The sequence below is a fragment of the Carcharhinus amblyrhynchos genome, chromosome 6 (genome assembly GCF_965287045.1).
Source record: "Carcharhinus amblyrhynchos chromosome 6, sCarAmb.v2.hapA, whole genome shotgun sequence".
Classification (NCBI taxonomy): domain Eukaryota; kingdom Metazoa; phylum Chordata; class Chondrichthyes; order Carcharhiniformes; family Carcharhinidae; genus Carcharhinus; species Carcharhinus amblyrhynchos.
Window position 1 is genome coordinate 75557432 of NC_137329.1, and position 21996 is coordinate 75579427.

Sequence of the window (21996 nt, forward strand, 5' to 3'; positions counted from 1 at the left end):
GTTTGGCTGTAAGTGTAGTTCTGGTGGGGTAATTGCTTCATCAGTCGCTCACCCTGGACCAGTTTGAGTAGCCTGCAATTAGAGCTGGGCTTGGGGTGAAAGGCAGCCCTGTCTGTTCATGAGGCAAACTTTGCATTTTGGTGGCTCGTTGGTTTAAGATACTGAGAAAAACAATGTTCTGACAATGAAATAATCCTTATTTCTCCCACCATGTCCAATGATAATAGCAATTAGAGCCAATTGCCTAGTATTGTGTGGAGTTTGATGGAGCAATGTTTTATTTTTCAAAACATCATTCATAAAGAATCCTGCACTGGATGGGAGTAGCAGTGTGTAAAGATTCAATCCCACACTGTGTATGTAGAACCATTCCCACACTGTATAGAAATGGCATTGTAAATAGATTCAAACCCACACTATGTAAAAAGAATCATTCCCACATTGTATGGGAATGGCAATGCATATAGATTCAACCCCACCCTGTATGTATACAGAACCATTCCGACACTGTATGGGATTGACAATGTATATAGATTCAACCCCACCCTGTATGTATACAGAACCATTCCCACACTGTATGGGATCGACAATGTATATAGATTCAACCCCACACTGTATGTATACAGAACCATTCCCACTCTGTGTGGGAATGGCAATGTATATAGATTCAATCCCACACTGTATGTATACAGAACCATTCCCACTCTGTATGGGATCGGCAATGTATATAGATTCAATCCCACACTGTATGTATACAGAACCATTCCCACTCTGTATGGGAATGGCAATGTATATAGATTCAATCCCACAGTATATGGAAATGGTAATATCTGCACAACCATTCCCACATTGTTTAAGAATGGCAATGCACATGAAACATTCCATAACTCACAGAAAGAGGGAAGAACAAACATTCTGGTATTTTTAGGAATATATTATTGATAGTAAGATCTGTTGTTGAACTTCAGGCCTGTTGATTATGTGATGGTCACGCAAGTACCCTGCTTCTTTCAGTGATTTTGTTTGTGCTTTCATCTAGAGCTGCCCCCAGTAACCATGGCAACGGCAAGCTGGTCTTTCCGAGTTGTATTCCATTATTGGCTCTGTGCTGTTTAAGTTGTGAGCTGTAACAGCTGCTAATGTCTGATACTGGCTCCTGAATATTGGTGTTTGAGCTGTAATCACACTGATGCAATGATAAAGGTTCAGTCAATTTCTGCTTCCACTGCCCGCCCTTCTCTCTATTGACTAGTTTGCCAGAAAGTATTGATTCTTTCTGGAGGAGGTTGGGATAACTGAGATTTCAGGTTTTTTTGGTGGCTTGTGGAAGTGACCATTTTCCTCGTTGAGGCAGGTGATGTCAGGCAGATCAACTGTACAAGGCATCATAGGTGAGATCAGTGTCGTCTTCCTCCTATGTACATAACATTCCACCTTCCCTTCATAATCACTGAATTGCAATCAGCAATAAGTATAATATATAAGACTAATTTCCTTCTTTTTGGGGAGGCCCTGTGGGTGGAAACATCTGGGTCCCTTGGATCAGAGTTTTTGTGTGATCCTGGCACCACTCAGGCTGAATGGCCATTGCAGTATCTACAATGCTATCAGTGCCTGTGACATAGCTGCTAAAATGACTGTCATTCCATGGTGTTATACTGAGGATGATAAGAGATACAGTAAGGGAAAATAGACAGATGTTTTATTGCAGATGAAGCATGTATTTATCACTGTATTTTACCTGATGTTTGTTTGTGTTCTGATAATGAGATGAAGGGAAATTATTTGTATATTAGTATTTTTGTGTGGAGACTGGGAGGGATTGCAGTACATTTTAGCTCAAGATTTACCAAGGCTGAACTGTTACATCTGCGATCATTGAAAGAACTTGTTTGCTGAGTACACAAGGCTTTGATAAAGGGCTTTAAAAAAAAGTAGGTGGTACTTTTGCTGATGCTGGTTACCTGAACAAAATTAAATGGCCATTCACAACTGTTACAATTTGAAAGAAGAGAGAAGACCTGATGGGTGGAGCTACTTTTTAATTCTGCATCAATGTTTGGGGTCTGGGAGTGTAACACCAAAACAATTCCCTTGCACCATTGCCTCTCTCTTGACAGCTCACTGATAGCAAGCAAGAGCGGCCAGGCACACAACTGTGAGAAAGGATGGAATATGTGAGGAACTCCTTTTTTGACATGTGCATTGTTCATTTTTGTGCGAGATGTTCAGGTTGTGTGGGCAGAGTTCGAGTGTTGGGCTGAATGATCCATGCTGATATAAAGGGAAGGAAACTCGAGGGCAACATGACAGCTCAGAGACTATCTCTGTTACTGTGCGGACACATGGATTTGGGCCTGTGTCTGTGGGAGTTTGCACGTTCTCCCCGTGGTTGCGTGGGTTTCCTCCGGGTGCTCCGGTTTCCTCCCACATCCCCAAAGATGTGCTTTTAGGCTGATTGATTGGGTACTAAATTGTCCCTAAATTGGACCTCCCTGATCCTCGCACATTAGGCGTAGACTAAAATCATGAATAGGTCACTGAGACAGTGGGACGGCGGCGCGGGCTCGTTGGGCCGAAGGGCCTGTTTCCCATGCTGTGTTGTTCTTTGTTCTTTGAAACAAATTGAGGCATCCTTGAAGAATCGGGCAGCACGGTGGCACAATGGTTAGCACTGCTGCCTCACAGCATCAAGGATCCGGGTTTGATTTCAGCCTTGGTCACTGTCTGTGTGGAGTTTGCACATTCTCCCTGTGTCTGTGTGGGTTTCCTTCGGGTGCTCTGGTTTCCTCCCTCAGACTGAAAGATGTGTGGGTTAGGTTGATTGGCCATGATACATTGCCCATTAATGTCAGGGAGAATTAGCAGGGTAAATATGTGGGGTTAATGGGATAGGGCTTGGGTAGGATCACTGTCTTTGCAGGCTCGATGGGCTGAATGGCTTCCTGCTGCACTGTAGGTACTCTATGATCTGAGACCTGATCTCAATGAGGTGCAGTCTCCAACACTGATCATGGGTGTGTTAATATTGACATAATTTTTCTGCAATAAGAAGTGGATAATAATACTGCAGCACGTTACATTCAAATAACAAAATTGTGGATTGTCTGTAGTCTCCATCCCTACCCCACCATGACCAAATTTCACCAGAGACCTCTGCAATCTATCAGACTGAATACATTGCGTCTCACTGTTAAGGAGCAAACCAATTCAAAAGTAGTAAATAGACTTGGTGGTAACTTGTGGATGTAAGACGATAAAGCTTCCATCTCCCATCTGGCTGAAAATAGCCAATACGCTTAATGTCTGTGAAAGACATCTTTGTAATTGGCTTTAATGAGAATAGCAGATGGTGAGTGCCACTTCCCCATTATAGGCCAGTGGCCATGATAAACAAGAATGGACGTCTGTGGCAGTGACTGTACATCAGCAAGTAAACACTATAGAAAAGGTCATCTATATGCCCATTTGAAATTGTAGAGTGAGAGTAGGGTAAAAGGAAACAGGTTCATGTCAGCAAAAGGTAACTTTAGGGCTGATACCAGAAAATTTTCATTGCCAGTGTGATCAGCACTTTAGATGGGCTTCTGGGCAGAATGGTGGAGGTGAAAGCCTGAGAGTCCATTGAAGGAACTGTTAGGTGAAACAATGGGAAAATCACTTCCATTGTAAGATTTTCCATTAATTTCATTGGAAATTCAGACCATAATTCTCCTCTTATTTCCCCAAACCCAATTCCTGTGAAGAATTTCAGCTTGTCCAAGGGTTAGGATTCTTAAATTATTGTCCTGTTTATTCTGACAATAGAGTTTTTATGCATTTTTGATAGTTTCCTGGTACATTAAGCAATTTTGAGTTGCTATCCAGATTTGTGTAGAAACTATCTTCAACTGATCTCGGAATACACTGATCAGTGCAGTAAAAAGGCATTGTTTGTATTCTCCAATTCCTGATTGGAGAATACTTCATGTTCTTCATCATAATGACGTGCTCCCAAGGTCGGCAGGTGGAATGGATTAATTGGTGTAGGGATTTAAAGAGCAGCTTGAACATAAAACAATGCCTTGAGACCCTTCATGAAGATATCAGACAATGAATGAACCATTTGGAGGGGTGACCAAGATGGTGGATATTACAGAGGAAAAGAATTCAAAGAGGTTGTTACTTCAAATTCAAAAGCCTGGGGCCTAATCAGCTGACAACATGGCCCACTCTGGAGAAAAGTAATGCCCAAAAGACCAGAGTTGGAGGATTTGAGAACGTGGGAGTATAGAGAAGGAGGAGGTCATAGAGATAAATAGGGATGAGGATACTGAGCGATTTAACCACAGAGATGAGAATCTTGCATTGGGAGAGTCGTGTGTGCGTGTGCGCATGTGCATGTGTGCAAGTGTTGTGATATTCTAATGGTCAAACAGCGCACCAATATTTATTGGGCTTTCATATTTTGGGTGAAAGTATTATGGCTTCAAGAGTGGAGAGAATTGGGAAAATATAATTTTTTTAAGGAGTGCTGTATTAAGAAAGTTTCTGCCTGCCTTGCAGAGAACTATGGCCATCTTCCCTTTTGCTTCTGCTCTCGGTTTCGGTGTTTTTCACACTATCATGACAAATAAGATTGCATAAAAAAAACAAAATTGATTGACTAACCTTATTTCCATTTACTTTTAGTTGTAGTCTTTGGAAACCCCTAACCATCAGAGTATGTGGTTTAGCAAAGAAAACACTGCAATGGTTTGCAGCAGGACTATAGTTAGCCTCTTACACTGTCCTCTCCATGGCCTTTTGGAAGTATAATGGGGTCGCAATCTCTGAAGAACATACAAGACTCCAAATTAATATAAGTAATGGATCATAGTCAGGGAAGCAGTGTCTGGATATGCTTGTTATTAACATGAGCCTTCCATCTTCCCAGATATTTGTATCTAATTTCCCTTTTGTCTTATCTTCCCAAAGCAATACCCACCGGAGCTCAAGCCGACCTATTGTCAGGCAAAGAAAAATGCAAAAGGAAACCACCCTTCATTCTTCTCTGTCTTGTACTGTTTCCCCTTTCAAGGACCATTTTCTTTCCTGTTTCAATGGAGAATTTTTTTCAGTCCTGCATAAAATAACTTGTACGATTGTTTGGTACTGTCACAATGGTGTACTCCATTCATTATTATCTGCAGGCATTCGCTCGAGGGATCTTTTAGATCTGTTTTCACTTTCTATCTTATTGAAGAGCTGAGAGAATAAAAGTTGAAAATCCGATTGCTGGGTTTAAAAGAATTGATTGCACTTCCTACATATTCAGTCTAGTGTACTTTGGGAGAACAGCTGCAGTGAAGGTGATATTTTTGTAATGCGAGTTGAAGTGGATGAAACTGTGCTCAATGGTAACCCCAACATCCGTGGGATTACCATTGACCAGACACTGAACTGGACCAGCCATAGCAATACTGTGGCTACAAGAACAGGTCAGGGGCTAGGAATCCTGTGGGGAATAACTCACCGTCTGACCCTCAAAGCCACTATCTACAAGATACAAGTCAGGAGTGTAATAGAATACCCTCCAGTTCCCTGGATGAGTGCAGGTCCAATACGCTCAAGGAACTTGACAACATCCAGGACAAAACAACCCGTTTGATTGCTACCCCTCCCATAAACACACAATCCCTCCACCGTCAATGAACAGTGGCAGCGGTGAGTACCATCTACAAGATGCACTGCAGGAACTCTCCAAGGTGCTCCTTAGGCAGCACCTTCCAAACCCATGACCATTACCATCTAGAAGGACAAGGGCAGCAGGTACTTTGGGAATACCACCACCTAGAGGTTCCCTTTCAAGTCACTTGCCACCCTCACTTGAAAGTATGTTACTGTTTCTTCACTGTTGCTGAGTGAAAATCCACATTGGAGGATAACATGTGAAATGGATGAGGTTCCAGGAACAGCATTCCTCTTTTGTGTCTCTGGGCCTGATTTTACCATTAGGTTGCGCCCATTTTTGGGTGCGAAAACTTTGTAAAGACGGATGTGAGGTGAGTAGCGTGACCCCCTTTACCAAGCGCCTAAAATGGCCGCGATCAGGACCGCGCCTTAAACGGTTGCAGTGGCAATTTAAATGTATTCGCATGCATTTAAATTGACTTCATTGGCTGGACACCCAAACTTACTGGCATTTCCGGCTTTACCACCGCGTTCACCCGTCTAGATTCGGTGTGAAACAGACATGGTCCGCAGAGATGTGATTTGGGCTCGTTGGGCCGAAGGGCCTGTTTCCCGTGCTGGGTTGCTGGGTTGTTCAGGCGCTCCAGCATCAAAGGAGGAAAGTTCAGAGCTTCTGGCAGCTCTCTGACTCAGATCAGTGGTGACGGAGGAGTGAGGGAGGAAGGTGGGTCAGATCGCTCTCTGATGGGGGGGGAGGAGGGAGACGGGTCAGATCGCTCTCTAGTAAGGAAGGGGAGTGAGGTGGGTCAGATGGCTGTCTAGTGGGGGGGGTGAGGAGAGAGGTGCGTCAATGGCTGTCAGGTTGGGACGAGGGAGGCGGGTCAGATGGCTCTCTGGTGGGGGCGGCAGGGGGATCTGCGACCATTCTGCATGCGATCAGTGGGGGAGAAGGGGTGTCTGCTGCCACTCTGCATGCCATCGGTGTGGGGGCAGGGGGCCATGATCGCTCTGGTTAGCGGGAGGATTGGGTGGATAACGGGGTCAATTATGTTATGGAGATGGGGCAATGTCTGTGGGGGCCAGGGAGAAGATACTATCCGGCTCGGAGCGATGTGGCAGGAAGCATTTTTCTTTTTTTTTACGGTGCATATGCAGTTGAATGCTTAGTTCAGAGCAGCAGCATTTCGGGCACAGTAAGTCCTGGCCACAGACTTCTGCAGCGTAATTCAGAATCGTTGCTTTTTTTCAGGCAGCATGTGTGTGGGACTTTCAGATCTGAAACTCCCAGTTTCAGCACTTAGAATCAAAATGGCAAAATCGTGCCATCTGTGTCAAAGTAAGTTCTTAATGCAATCGGCAGAAGTAGATAGTTCATGGAAGCCTGTTTCATTTATTGCCCATCACTTGTAGCCTGTGAGAGAGTGACCTTCTATGCAGTGAAGGTGCTAGCACAGTATCGTTCAGTAGGGTGTGCCAGGATTTTGACCCATCGATGACAAAAGAACAGATACATAAGAACTCGGAGTGGGACAGGGCAACTCGGGCATCGAGCCTGCCCTGCCATTCAATACAATCGTGCCTGATCTCATCTTGGCCTCATCTCCACCTTCCTGTCCATTCTCCTTAACCCTTCATCCTCTACTAATTAAAAACCTACCTATCTCTTCCTTAGATTTTAGTTTTCTGATGTCCACTGCATTCCAGGGTAGAGAATTCCACAGATTCACAAATCTTTGAGTGAAGTAATTCCTCCTCCTTTCTGTTTTAAATCTGCCACTCGTTAGCCTAACACTATGGTCTCTTGTTCTAGAATGTTCAACAAGGGAAATATCCACTCTATGTCTACCTTCTCAATCCCCTTTAGCATCTTAGTATACCTAATCTTCTATATTTCCTTGTCAAGAGAATGTGTGACTTGGAAGGGAATTTGAAGCTGATGGCGTTCCCACGTGCCTACCTAGACTGTCTTTCGATAAAGTTGAGGTCACGTCTTTGGAAGAAGCTGTGGAAGGAAGTCTTGGCAAGTTGCAGATGGGACATAGTGCTCGGTGGGGAAGGAGTAGCTGTATAAGTCAGTGGATGTGGCATGGATCATGCGAACTGCTGCGGACTCGGGAGAAAAGCCTTTGGGGCAATGAAGAAAATTGTTTTTTCGTCACCTTTGTGACTTTTTATTTTGTTAAATTCGCATCGGAGATCAGAGGAAAAGAAAGGTTTCTGGATTAAGTGTGGGAGTTCAAGGTGAGCAGATATCTGATGAAACCGGCAGGAATAAATCCTCGTGGAGTCAGAGTTTACATACAGAGATTGTTTCTATTATAGAGGATATTGACAGTCCCTATTTACAGAGTCTCAAAGTGCAATCTAGGGGATTTAACTGCTTTATTTTAAGTACACTAATTGGCAGGTCTGTATTGAATTTCTGCCTGCACAAATTTAACCCAATCATTTGCCTCTTCTCATCCACTGTGAAGAAGGAGCAGCAGGATAATGCAATGGAAAGTAATATTCAAAAAGTGAAATATGTAATTACCACAGAGGAGAGGTCATAACCATGTTTAATCATTGAACCATAGCATCATAGGATACCTATGGTACAGAAGGAGGGCATTCGGCCTATCAAGACTGTACCGACCACAATCCCACCCAGGTCCTATTCCAGTAACCCGACACATTTACCCTGCTAATCCCTCTGACACTCAAGTCAATTTAGCATGGCCAATCAACCTAACCCGTACGTCTTTGGACTGCGGGGAAAATGCACACAGACACGGAGAGAAAGTGCAAACACCACACAGACAGTGACCAAGGCCGGATTTGAACCTTGGTCTCTGGCCCTGTGAGGCAGCAGTACCATTGTGTCGCCTGAGAAATCAGACGAGGCCAAGGATGATCTTTGGGAGATACTAGATGTAATGATACAGGAGTGGGAAGAGAAGCCAGTGTAGGTGATTCTCTGGCTGGGAATGGAACCAGGTGATTGCAGTCCCACTCAGCAGTGTAAGAGTGGAGAGGCAGGGGAGGAGGATGTCATGGACACTGTAGGTAAGATGTTTAGGCCTGAAGGTAAGACGTTTAGGCCTCATCTTTCTGAGAACTCCATTTGAGTATCTCCAGTCGGACTTCAATCCTGCAACAGTACCAAAGCAGCCTATTCTCAAAGAAACGAATGACTTCCTAGGACTGTGACAAAAAGAAACATATCCCTTCTTGTCCTTCTTGACTTCTCTGCAGCTTTTGACTCTGGTGACCATGACACCCTCTTCCCCTGCCTCTCCACTCTTACTCTGCTGAGTGGGACTGCAATCACCTGGTTCCATTCCCAGCCAGAGAATTACCTTGCAGTGACTTCTCTTCCCATTCCTGCACCATTACATCGGGTATTGCCCAAAGATCATTCTTGGCCTCATCTGATTTCTTGTTTGCATTCTCCTGCTGAATGACATTACCCCGGAAATGCAACGTCGGCTTCTGCAGGAGGAAGCGGCACGGTAGCACAGTGGTTAGCACTGCTGCTTCACAGCTCCAGGGACCTGGGTTCGATTCCCGGCTCGGGTCACTGTCTGTGTGGAGTTTGCACGTCCTCGTGTCTGCGTGGGTTTCCTCCGGGTACTCCAGTTTTCTCCCACAGTCCAAAATGTGTGGGTTAGGTTGATTGGCCATGCTAAGAAGTTGCCCCTTAGTGTCCAGGGATGCGTAGGTTAGACGGATTAGTGGGTATAATATGGGGGTAGGGCCTGGGTGGGATTGTGTTCGGTGCAGACTTGATGGGCCGAAGGGTCGCTTTCTGTACTGTAGGGTTCTAATTAGCATTCAACTGTGTTCATATCAAACTCAGCTCCGCTTCACCCGCCACTTCATTTGGCCTCTTCATTCACTCTGTCAGCCTGTCTGTTCGATATGCAGTGCTAGGTGAGCAAAGGACTCTCTCCACTAGATATTGGAAAGATCAAAGTTATTGTTTTCGATCCCTGTCACAAACTCTGTTCCCTGGTCACTGCCTCCATCCCTCTCCCTGGCTACTGCCTGAGCCTGAACCGGGTTGTTCACAACCTTGGTGTCATGTTTGACCCTGAAATAAGCTTCTGACCACATATCCACTCCATCACCAGGATGACCTGTTCCACCTTCATAACCTTTCAGCATTCTGCCCCTGGCTCAGCTTATCTGTTGTTGCCACCCTTGCTGGTGTCTTCATTAGCTCTAGACTTGATCATTCCAATGCACTGCTGGCCTGCCTCCTATTTTCTCGCTCTGTAACCCGGAGTTCACCGATGACATTTAAACTTGCACCAAGGCCCATTCGCCCATCACCTCCATGCTCACTGACCTGCACTGGTTCCCCGTCCCACAGTGTCTCAATTTGAAAATACTCAGGTGTGTTTTAAATGCCTCCATGTTCTTACCTTCTATATCAGTGTAACCCATTCCAGTGCTAAACCTCTTGAAATTCCTGCACTGCTCCCATTCTGGACTCTTAAATATTTTGATTCTTATCACATCTCGAAGTGGCTGTGTCTTTGCTTGTTAAGGCCCTAAGATCTAAAATACTCTCTCCTATTTTAAAATACTTCCTATCTATTTGACCAAGTTTCTGGTCAGGTGTATTAATACCACCTTATGTGGTCTTAATACCACCTTAAGTGTCAGATTTTTGTTTGATAATGTTGCTGTGAGGTACCTTGGGATGCTTTGCTACATTGAAAGTGATGTGTAATTGCAGCTATCATGAGGCAATGTCCCTTTTTGAAAACGTGATTTTCAAACTTTCAACTGACTAGAGATGTTATAATTTGAATTGAGACACTGAAAACTGTTTAAAAATGCAAGGCCACATTCCATGTTGAGGAAGAGAAACCAACAAATCCCTCTCGGGGGACTGTGAAGAGAAAGGCATTTCCTATTATCCAGACACCCATTAAAACTCAGTACTGCCAAAGGAAGAGATATTAAAAATGCAAATTATTGGACGTTGAGGCAATTGCTGTCACAGACCTGAAACCTCTTGGAAATACACAATGGGTGAATAATTTCAAGTCAAGGCTGTTCAGCTAATGCAGAGAGATTGCAAGTGGCACAGGTAGTGTCGAGAATATCTTCAGCAGAAACGTTCTGAGGGCTGCGCTCTCTCTCTCTTTCACTCCCTACCTTTCCCTCTTTCTTTTGGAATAGGCTCATGTCCAGTTTGAGAAGCCAACTCTACCATAAATCTACCAGTGAACCAAAATTTCATAATAATTACACCATCTTCTACATCTGACGAAATCTAAGAAACCAGCTAACTTAAATCCGCTTCAGTGTTTAAAATGTACATCTCAAGGACAATCAAAGGACCTTTAACTGTATATTATTTTCTTTCATGTGAATGCTTGATGTCAAGTGTTTATTAATACTTCCCTCTGGTTTTGAGAGTAATAAACTTACTCTTTTTGTCTGACTCAAAATTTTGCTTGAATGGCCCCTTCGTGCTCACAATTTAAGCAGCTAAATATGTTCTTATTTGGAAAAAGTGCTGTGAAAATGAAACCACATCCTTTGATGTGACCACCTGGAATGATTGAGTAGAGGGGAGCCAGTTCACGCCTTCACACCTGGTCGTAACATAGGTTGTTGTTTTATGGAGCCTTGAGGATAATTGGAGTTTGTTGCTTGATCATCCTTTTAAAAGTGGACATTTTGTCCTTGTTTTTCACAATACATTTGAAATGTAGCTACTGTTGTAAGATAGGAAACCAGCAATCGGATTGCAAGGCCTCACAAACAGCAATGTAATAAAGACCAATCAGTTTGTATTGTAGGTTGAGGTATGAATATTGGTCAGATAACCAGGGAAAGAAGCCCAGCTGCTCTTCCAAAAGTGCAGTGGGGTTGCTTTTTACACCCAGCTGAGGGGGCAGATCGGGCCTGTGTTTGTATCTCAAGCCGCCATTGCTGATGGTGTGATACTCCCTCAGTGCTACCTAGGAATGTCGGCCTGGACCTGGAATCAGGCTTGAAATTAGCACCTTCTGAATTTGAGGAAAGCACCAGCAATTGAGTTGAGACCAAAAGACGCAGCCAAGCAAAGATTTCCAAATGTTTGTTCTTTCCTCCTGTCCAGAAGCTGCTGACTTGGGGTGGGCATACCATGGGGATTGGGCATCTCTCAAGTACCTCGGCTAGGTTGTCCTTTGTCACGTTGGCTGTAATTGTCCACTGGTTATTTGATAAACACAGGTATTCACAACCAAACACAGTCCTGTAGTCCTGATCTTACTCGACCTCTTAAGTGCGTGAAATCTTCACTCAGCAATGTTCAGGTACACAAGCGTTGGCTGATTTTGTTTTTATTCCTTCCAGTCTCAGAGGTGCTGAGAATGATGGTAACAAGGCCAGCTGCGCTCAGCCAAGGCAGTGCAGGAGAGGAAAGGAACCTTTTCTGTCCTTATGCAGTATTTCTAATCCCCATTTCTATTTCTTTAGGTGACAACCTAAAAGTGTATGACATTTTTGGAAGTAGCTAAATGTCTTAAAACTATTTGTGTTGTACGCCTTGTCACCAGAAGCTCTAGTCAGTGTTCAGTAATGTAGTTGGTACTGAACTAGCAACCCATTGAACCAAAGTTTAAATCATATTGTTGTCAACTTGAATTTGACAACAGAATATGAGCACTTTGGCTGTCAGATTTTTGTAAACATTCACCTGGGGCCTGAGGAAGGGAATATGTGCCATGCTGGCTGGTTGAGACCCCAGACTCGTACTCGGTAGTTAATCCTTCATACCTGCAGGACAGCTAGGCAGAGACAATAAATACTGCATTGCTCACGTTTTCCACATAGAATCATAGTATCATAGAATCCTACAGTGCAGAAGGAGGCCATTCAGCTCATTGAGTCTGCACTGACCACAATCTCATCTCGACCCTATCTCCATAACCTCAAGTATTTACCCTAACTAGTCCCTAATACTAAGGGGTAATTTAGCATGACCAATTCACCTAACCTGCACATTTTTGGACTGTGGGAGGAAATTGGAGCGTCCAGAGGAAACCCATGCAGACACAAAGTACAAACTCCACACAGACCGTGACCCAAGCTGGGAATCAAACCTGGGTCCTTGGCACTGTGAGGCAGCAGTACTAACCACTGTGCCATCATGCTGCCCTAAGACCAAGATAAAATGCAATATTTGTAAGAGTCCTTTTGTGAGACCATATCATAGAAAGTTAGAAGATAGGAGTGGGAGGAAGCCATTTGGCCCTTCAAGCCTGCTTTGCCATTCATTACAATCATGGCTAATCATCCAACTTGATAGCCAAATCCTGCTGTCTTCCCATATCCTTTGATCCCATTCACCCAAGTGCTGTATCCTGCTGCCTCTTGAATACATTCAATGTTTTGGCATCAACTACTTTCTGAGGTAATGAATTCCACAGGCGCATCACTCTTTGGGTGAAGAAATGTCTCCTTATCTACGTCCTAAATAGTCTACTCTGAATCCTCAGCTTGTGCCCTCTGGTTCTGGACTCGCCCACCTAATATTCCCATATGAAGCATCATGAGAAGAGGCTATTGGATGCAGATGGGACTGATTCTATAACCTGTCTTCTCATCTAGTAAGGCTGCATGCTAAGAGTGTCACTTTCTCAACAGTCATACTTTAATCTTTCTGAATATTGCACAAACCAACTATATCCTTCAAATGAATACACATTAAGCTTCATGCATATTAACAGTGTGTGTTTTTCTTAAGTGTCTTCTTCAGCTAAGATTAGAAAGAATTTATCTTGTGATTACTTAGATTCTAGACCCAAGGCTCTCTAATTTGGAGTGTAATTTGTCTCTTTATTCACTTATATCAGTAGGAGGGAAGTTGCTGGAATCTGTAATAAAGGATGTTGTAAATGGACACTTAGTTAATAATGATCAGATTGGCCTTAGCCTACGTGGACTTAAGAATGGGAAATCATATTTGAAGAGCTCTTCGGGCTTTTTGAAGATGTTTCCAACAGAATTGATAAAGGGGAATCAATAGATGAGATATATTTGGGTATTCCTTGATAAAGTGTACTTGATAAAGTTCCCCACAGGCGGTTAGTTCACAAAATTAAGAATGGGGATGAGAAAACTATCAGCCATGATTGAATGGTGGAGCAGACTCGATAGGCCCAGTGGCCTAATTTTGTTCCTATGTCTTATGGTCTTAATATGTGTTGTGAGGAAGATGCAAAGTGGCTTTAAGAAGAATTGGACTGACTGGACAGGAATGAGTGGGCAGGGACATGACAGATGGAATATAATGTGGAAAAATGTGACATTATCTACTTTGGTAGGAGGATGTATTGTGCAGAGCTTTTCTTAAATAGTGAGGGATTAGAAAATATGGATGTACAAACGAACCTTAGTGTCATGTCCATAAGTCACTGAAAGCTGACATGCAGATCAGCTAGCAATTAGGAAGGTTAATTGTACGTTAGTCTTTATTGCAAGAGGATTTGGATATGGGAGTAGCAAAGTCTTGCTTCAATTACGTAGAACCTTGTTAGGCTGCATCCATCAAGAGAGATCAGTTTTGGGGTGGCATGACTGCCTCATGAAGAGAGCTTGGGCAAACTGGGCTGTGCTTTCTGGAGTTTCAACAAATGAGAGGCAATCTCACTGAAACATACAAAATATTTAAAGGGACAGACAGAGTAGAAACAAGTAAGATGTTTCCATTGGTTGGGTGGTCCAGAACCAGGTGGCAACATTTCAAAATTAGGACTAAGCTACTTAGAAACGAGATGAAGAGAAATGATTTTATTGGGAGGGTTGTGAATCTTTGGAATGATCTGTTCTACAGGGCTGTGACAGCTCAGTCATTGAGTTTAAAGTGGGAATCAAGAGATTTCTGAATATCTATGATAGAAAAGGACATGGGGATAGTATGGGGTGGGGGGGGGAGCGGGGTTTTCGGGGTGGTGTAGGCATTGAAGTGTATGATCAGCCATGATCATAATGAATGGCAGAGCAGGCTCGATGGGCTGAATGGCATACATCTGCTCCTGTGTTGTGTGTTTGTGGACAAAGAGTCATCCCATAAGAGCTGGCTGACCTCCAGCCCCACATTGTGTGGATGGTATGCCTGTGACAATTTTGACATCTTTCTAAATGAGAGGAATGGACACTGTAAAATTGCACTTCCCATTAGTCAGAATGCCACTGTAAAGGGAAGAGAAATCGCAGCTCATTTATCATACAGCGTTAGACATTGCAGTGGCTAAGGGGGGAGGAGGAGAAATGGTCAGGGTCAGAGGACAGATCTATCAAACAATGCTAAGACTAGTATGTTTAGTTCGTTATTTTCCCCTCTCTCTCTCATGGGGACTTATAAAGATTTCCACTAGCCTAGATTCCCAATACAAACTGACAGCTACCCACTGTCTATCTTGCATTAGCAATTAACTGTCGATGCCCATTTTCTTGCTGCATCTTTACAATGTGTGCTTCTATTTACAGGGATTCTGGAGCATCGTTCTGAAGAGGTGAATTGTAGTCAATGCACAGAGCGTGTGAAACATTGGGGTAAATATATCTATATTTGCTTGCTTCTTAATATATACAATTAATAAGTGACAGTATAAAGAAAAACCAAAGGTTTGGGTTAAAAGCCATCTTTTAAATATCGTGTAAGGTGCAGGGTCATTTTCAGTCTGATTTCAACAAGATTTGTCACCTGCAATCAAGCTCAATTTGTTTTATTTCAATAACGCAATGAATATATTTGTGCAGAGCTGGAAATGAAGAATCAACTTTATTGAAGTATTGTCATGTTGTAGGGCATAAGAAAAGTTGATGGAAGATACATGATGGAGCATTTGGGGAGGGGGGGGCAGAGTCGATCATTTGGGGAGGGGGGCAGAGTCGATCATTTGGGGAGGGGGGCAGAGTCGATCATTTGGGGAGGGAGCGGGATGCTGTTTTTAGGGGGAAGGAATGGTGGAGTATTTAGGGAAGAGGGAAGGAGCATTTGGGAAAGGGACATGGTGAATGTTTGTTGCGGGGGGTAACAGGATGTATCACATGCAGATGTAGTAGGGAAAAACCTTGTAGCTTTTTTGTGGCTGCTTTGAGAGCGCTTACTGTTCATAATTCTTTGTATCAGATACATAGCGGTACTGAGTTTGCAGGAGAATGTTTTGAAGCAGCAGATTGATGCATGTCAGTGGGTTTTCCATGCACTGTGACAGCCCGTAGTGATTGTTGGTGATATAATTGCAGCAATGTCATTGTGTCTTGTTCCTCTGCCCACTATTTTCACATTCCAGTAAACGAGTTCACAACTCTGTCAGGCAATGGAGTTTCACTTGGGTATGCTGTATTCCTGCACCAGTATCCTAGTCACTTCTGGGTCAAGCACTTCATCAACATATAAGTTGCTTCTACATGATCTTTGGCACCAACCCAGTAACGTAAAGGACCTAATTAATGTTGGAGGCAAGATGGCAGCAGTGGTACAGGTGACTGGCAGCCACTTTTCCCCTTTTTCACCATTTTGTTGTGGACGTTAGCAGGTTTTCATATACTGATGCATATTTGCAGTGTTCGCCCTGTAACACAAGAGGGAGATCACTGGCCAAAACAAATAATTAATAAATGTGATTTTTCTTGTAACTGAGCAACTTAAGAATTGTTTAGCCTCAAATTGGGCCCCACTATATGAGCAAGCCAAATTTGACACCATGGGAGCGTGTTGATGTAATGAAACAAGACGGTTGTGAAGAGTACGCATTGCAAACCAAAATTAGATCACAACTATACAGACTCATAAGAACATAAGAAATAGGAGCAGGAGTAGGCCATCTCGCCCTTCGAGCCTGCCCCGCCATTCAATAAGATCATGGGTGATCTGTCGCTGCTCAGTTCCACTTTCCCGCCCTCTCCCCATAACCCTTAATCCCCTCTCTTATCAAAAACCCATCAACCCGCGTCTTAAAAATATTTAGCGGGGCGGCCTCCACCACTTCAACGGGCAGAGAATTCCAGAGATTCACCACCCTTTGAGTGAAGAAGTTCCTCCTCAACTCTGTTCTAAACCGCCCCCCCTTTATCTTGAGGCTGTGCCCCCTAGTCCTACTGTCTTTTTTGAGTGGGAAGAGTCTCTCCACCTCTATCCTATCCATCCCATTCATCATCTTATACGTCTCAATGAGATCTCCCCTCATTCTTCTAAACTCTAACGAGTACAAGCCTAGTTTATTCAGCCTCTCCTCATAGCTCAACCCCCTCAACTCCGGTATCAGCCTAGTAAACGTCCTCTGCACTCCCTCCAAGGCCAAAATATCTTTGCGCAGGTGCGGCACCCAAAACTGCACACAGTACTCCAGCTGCGGCCTCACCAATGCCCTATACAGCTGCAGCAAGACCTCCCTACTTTCATATTCAATCCCCCTCGCTATGAAGGCCAGCATCCCATTCGCCTTCCTGACCACCTGCTGCACCTGCAAGCTGGGTTTTTGCGACTCATGCACAAGGACCCCGAGGTCCCTCTGCACCGTCGCCTGCTGCAGTTTTTCGCCTCTTAAGTAATAGTCCTTCCTACCATTCTTCCTACCAAAGTGGACCACCTCACACTTGCCAACATTAAATTCCATTTGCCATTTCCTGGCCCATTCGCCCAGCCTATCTAGATCCTTCTGCAGACTCTCCACACCCTCCGCACAATTTGCCGTTCCCCCAATCTTGGTGTCATCAGCAAATTTCGACACCCTACACTCGGTTCCCTCCTCCAGATCATCTATATAAATGGGAAAAAGCTGAGGCCCCAGCACCGACCCCTGGGGCACTCCACTAGTCACCATCCGCCAATCCGAATAGCACCCGTTGACCCCCACTCTCTGCCTCCTATTTGACAACCAATCCTCTATCCACGCTAACACCCTACCCCCAACTCCATGTCCCTCGACCTTCTGCAATAACCTCTTGTGAGGTACTTTGTCAAACGCCTTCTGAAAATCTAGAAAGACCACATCCACCGGCTCTCCTCTGTCCACCGCCCTAGACACATCCTCATAGAACTCCAGTAAATTTGTCAGACACGACTTCCCCTTAACGAAACCGTGCTGCGTCTGCTCTATCAAGCAATTCCCTTCAAGATGCCTCGCAATTTCCTCCTTAATGACAGATTCTAACATTTTACCACCACAGACGTTAAACTAACCGGCCTATAATTCCCTTTTGCCTGGCACCCTTCTTAAACAATGGCGTAACATTAGCCGTTTTCCAATCATCCGGCACTTCCCCGGAATCCAGCGACGTTTGGAAAATAACCACCAAGGCATCCACTATCACCTCCGCCATTTCTTTCAGAACCCTCGGATGCATTCCATCCGGTCCTGGGGACTTGTCCACAATCAGCCCCCTCCAGTCTGTGGAGCACCGCCTCTCTAGTAACAGTAATGTCATTAAGACCCTCCAGTCCTACCACCTTTCCATCGCTAACACCCGGCAAATTATTCACGTCCTCCTCCGTGAAGACAGAAACAAAAAAGTTATTCAATACCTTAGCCATATCCCCATCCCCTACCACTAGGTCCCCTTTCTCATCCTCTAAAGGACCAACATTCACCCTAGCCAGCCTCTTCCTTTTTATATATTTATAAAAACTCTTGCTATCCTTTTTTATATTAAGCGCTAGCCCAGCTTCGTAGTTTCTCCTACCCTTCTTTATCAACTTCTTTGTCAATCTTTGTTGACATTTAAACATCTCCCAATCAGCCAAAGAAGTAACACGCAGGTTACCAGCCTTCCACATTGGGGTGAAGCTGCTCTCTATAGTCAGAGTCAATAAGCTTTGAAACATCCAGATCGTCTCTAAACAGAAGCAATGTAATTCCTGCTGTCCCATTGCTGCATCTTTTTACACCTTATGGGAGTACTCTTTGAAGGCACAGCAGTTGTTGGTAATCAAAAATGCAATCTTCCATAGTCTATTGTAGAAAACCAACTGAATTTCCAGCTAGTCTTGTTAAATAAATAAACACTTTCCAGGGTTCCATATTCTTCGATCATAAGAAATAGATGCTGCAGTAGGCTGATGGCCCCTTGATCCTGCTCCACCATTCAACAGAATAATGGCTAATTCAATATTACTCATATCCACTTTCCTGTCCTTTCTCCGTAACCCTTGATTCCATTACTGATTGGGAATCTAACTCAGCCTTAAGTGTACACAAGGACTCTACACCCACAGCTCATCGTGGCAAGGAGTTCCAAAGACTCTCAACCCTCTGAGAAGAAATTTCTCCTCATCTCAGTCTTAAATTGGTGCCCCTTCATTCTGAGACTCTGCCCTCTGGAATTAGACTCTCCCATGAGGGGAATCATCCTCTCAGACTTTACCCTGTCAAGTTCCCTAAGAGTCTGATATGTTTCAATGAGATCACCTCACATTCTTCTAAGTTCCACTGCATAAAGCCCCAACCTGTTTTACCTTTCCTCATAAGACAGTCCCTCCAAATTGAGGATCATTCTTGTGAACCTAGTCTTTATTAATTCTGGTTTAAAATTAACATTAGTTAATGTTTTGTTATTTGCTCCTAATTATACTAATCCATCAGGCTAGCTGTCAGTCACAGTGCTTAATAATGTTATCAGAGCTGAACTCCTGAGGTCATCTAGTTATAGTGTTACTAGCACCTATTATGACCAGGTGGGAACAGGCTTGCCTCTATTCAGCCTCCTTGGTGGTCACAACAAAAGCATATATTTCACTTTTGCCAAAATATGCATTTTCTGAATTGAAATATGTTTAACTATTTATGCAGTGAGCAATAAGGAGCCAATCAAACAAGATTTTCGTGAGTCAAAGTGCAAATTGATTAACAACTAGACCCAAGAAAAATAATAAAAACACAATGTCAAGCATTTGGCCCTCATGGAGTCATTCGGACATACCCCCTGCCCATTCCCACTTACGCACAGAGGTAAGAGAAGTTAGAGTACAATAAAAAATGTTAAAGGAATATATAATTAAATGTCCTTGAGGCACAGATTTTTAAACATTGCATTCGATTTGGATTAGCTGGTTTTGTAGATGTCAGAAGATTTTGCAATTATTGCACGATCTTGTTCACTGGTAGATTTCTAGTAACATCATCTTCCCAACCAGGTAATATGTTTGTTCCAATCGAGGGTTAGAGGGAGAGCACAGCTTTCGGTCTGTTACTCGTACTGAAAAGCTTTTTGCAATTTCCCTGTAGTGTCTGTAGCCAGCCCTGTTATACTTCACCCAGTGTGTTTTTCCAAGATGCGTTGGGTGGATCTGCCTGTGGCAGCCATTATTTCAATATCCGGTACTTTGCATTTTAATGTCTCTTCCTCAGTCAGTGGCGAGTTTTGATGGTTCTTTGAACTTTGGGAAATGTCTTTGTCTTCACACTCCCTTGAGGGGGTCTTGTTTGCTTATTCACTTTCAGCTTGGCAGATGGCCTTGCATTTTTAAATAATTTGTTCTGTCTCATTTCAAATTGCAAAATTTCCAGTCAGTTGAATGGTTGGAAATCATATTTCCAAAATTAAAGGGCCCTATCCTTTCTTTCTCCCCTATGTGCTCTATGAATGGTAGTTTGGATGGTATACGGTGCAAGAAGCAATACTTTTCACTGTATCCCAATACACTTGACCTGGGGTGTTGGGTCATTGGATCTGCAGAGTGAACAAGTTATCCTGAGGAAAGCAGATCCTTGTTGGTAAAAGGCGTGCTGCTCAGATGAAGAATCTGAAGGCACCTAATTCCCACGAATAAAACAAAGAGCATTTCCCATTTCAACCACTTTGCCAGGTAAAATGTTAATCATCAAGCTATACCCTCCACAGAATTTTTCATTAATAATTCAGTAATTCTGCTTCCAAAACTAGTTGGTTTACTCCATTTAATTAGTCTAGATTTCAAAGTCTTGAAAGAAGTTAATTAGAGAAAAAGAAGCCTATTTCTGACTTCCCAACTATGTTAATACAAGTTAATTTACAACTTTCCACTTTGGATTGCAGCCAGATGTGCTGTAAACCTGTAAACTTTCTAGAGATACTTGTTATTGTAATAGAGCCCTCATGCTTATTGCTGCTCAGCACAGTTCCAACCCTCTGCCCAGCCTTTTATGTTTGAAATTACACTGTGCAATATTGGCAACAGATGAGCTCACCTGCAGTTCCTTTGAATTTAACCTTCATATGAGTTGAACCTTCATATGAGTTTAACCTTTGTATAAAATATAATGCATCTCACTTTTTGGTCGAATTGTGGACAATGCAATTTTCCATGAATATTCAATTGTGTCTCTTACCAAAGTGTGTTGGGGTGAAGTGGTAGAATGTACCTTTACTCAGCTTGTACTTCCACTGGGGCAGCACAGTGACGCAGTCGCCAAACTATACCACCTCACCCACCATGGAATTGGCGCAGGCGAGGGTCCAACAATAGAAATCTCCATTGACCCCGAACAGGCATCTCTGATTTTGCTAGAGTGAGGCTGTAAAATCACCACCACTGTCTCACAGCGCCAGGGACTCGGGTGTGATTCCTGTCTTGGATCACTGTCTGTACACGTTATTCCTGTGTCTGCATGTACTTCCTGCCGATGCTGTGGTTTCCTCCCACAGCCTGAAAGACATGCTGGTTAGGTGCATTGGCCAAGCTAAATTCTCCCTCAGTGTCCCCAAACAGGTGCTGGAGTGTGGCGACTAGCGGATTTTCACAGTAACTTCATTGCAGTGTTAATGTAAGCCTCCTTGTGACATTAGCATATAAAATTTAAACATTGCATTTTGATTATTAGCTGTTAAGCTGTGTTTTGTTGTAAGATTTATATTGTGTAAATAATGAAAGAAAGGCAGTAAATACTTGACATCTGAAACAAAAGTGTGCTAGAAAAATACTGCAATCCACCAGCATCTGCAGAGAAAAGTTAGCTGAATTCTAACTTCATTCTCATTTGATGTCAATAAGCAGTCTCAGTATCTTTCTTTCATTAGTCAATTTCCACTACCTTGGATCAACTGGCTATTGGGGTAGAGAGGTCATGAGTCCTGGACCATCACTTTGGTTATAGAAATAGATAATTATTTATGTGGCTCAATGTCAAATCTTTTCTGCTAATGTGCCTAGGTAGGGCCTTGGAAAATGTTGCAAGGTTGAATGTGTTTCGTGTGCACACGTGTACACGTGTGTTCGATCACACTGAAGCCGGACATATATAGCAGGCACTCCTTTATGACAAGCTTCGATACAAATAGGCGTTTTAACTTGTCTCTTGTTTAGATCTTTTGCGAGGCAAATTGGCAGAGGATTCAGTCATGTGATGGTGCATGACCCTTCCTCTGAATCGC

At 43.5% G+C, this 21996-nt stretch overlaps 1 protein-coding gene across 30 annotated transcripts in view; it reads left to right on the forward strand.

The window, feature by feature from the left end:
* nrcama (neuronal cell adhesion molecule a) overlaps positions 1–21996 on the forward strand; it is a 379563-nt gene that overhangs the window by 135361 nt on the left and 222206 nt on the right. For all 30 annotated transcript variants that reach the window (XM_080190688.1, XM_080190703.1, XM_080190698.1 and 27 more), the window contains one exon: positions 15130–15195. The gene's annotated coding sequence lies outside the window, so the exon portion shown is untranslated. The remainder of the gene's footprint in view (positions 1–15129; positions 15196–21996) is intronic.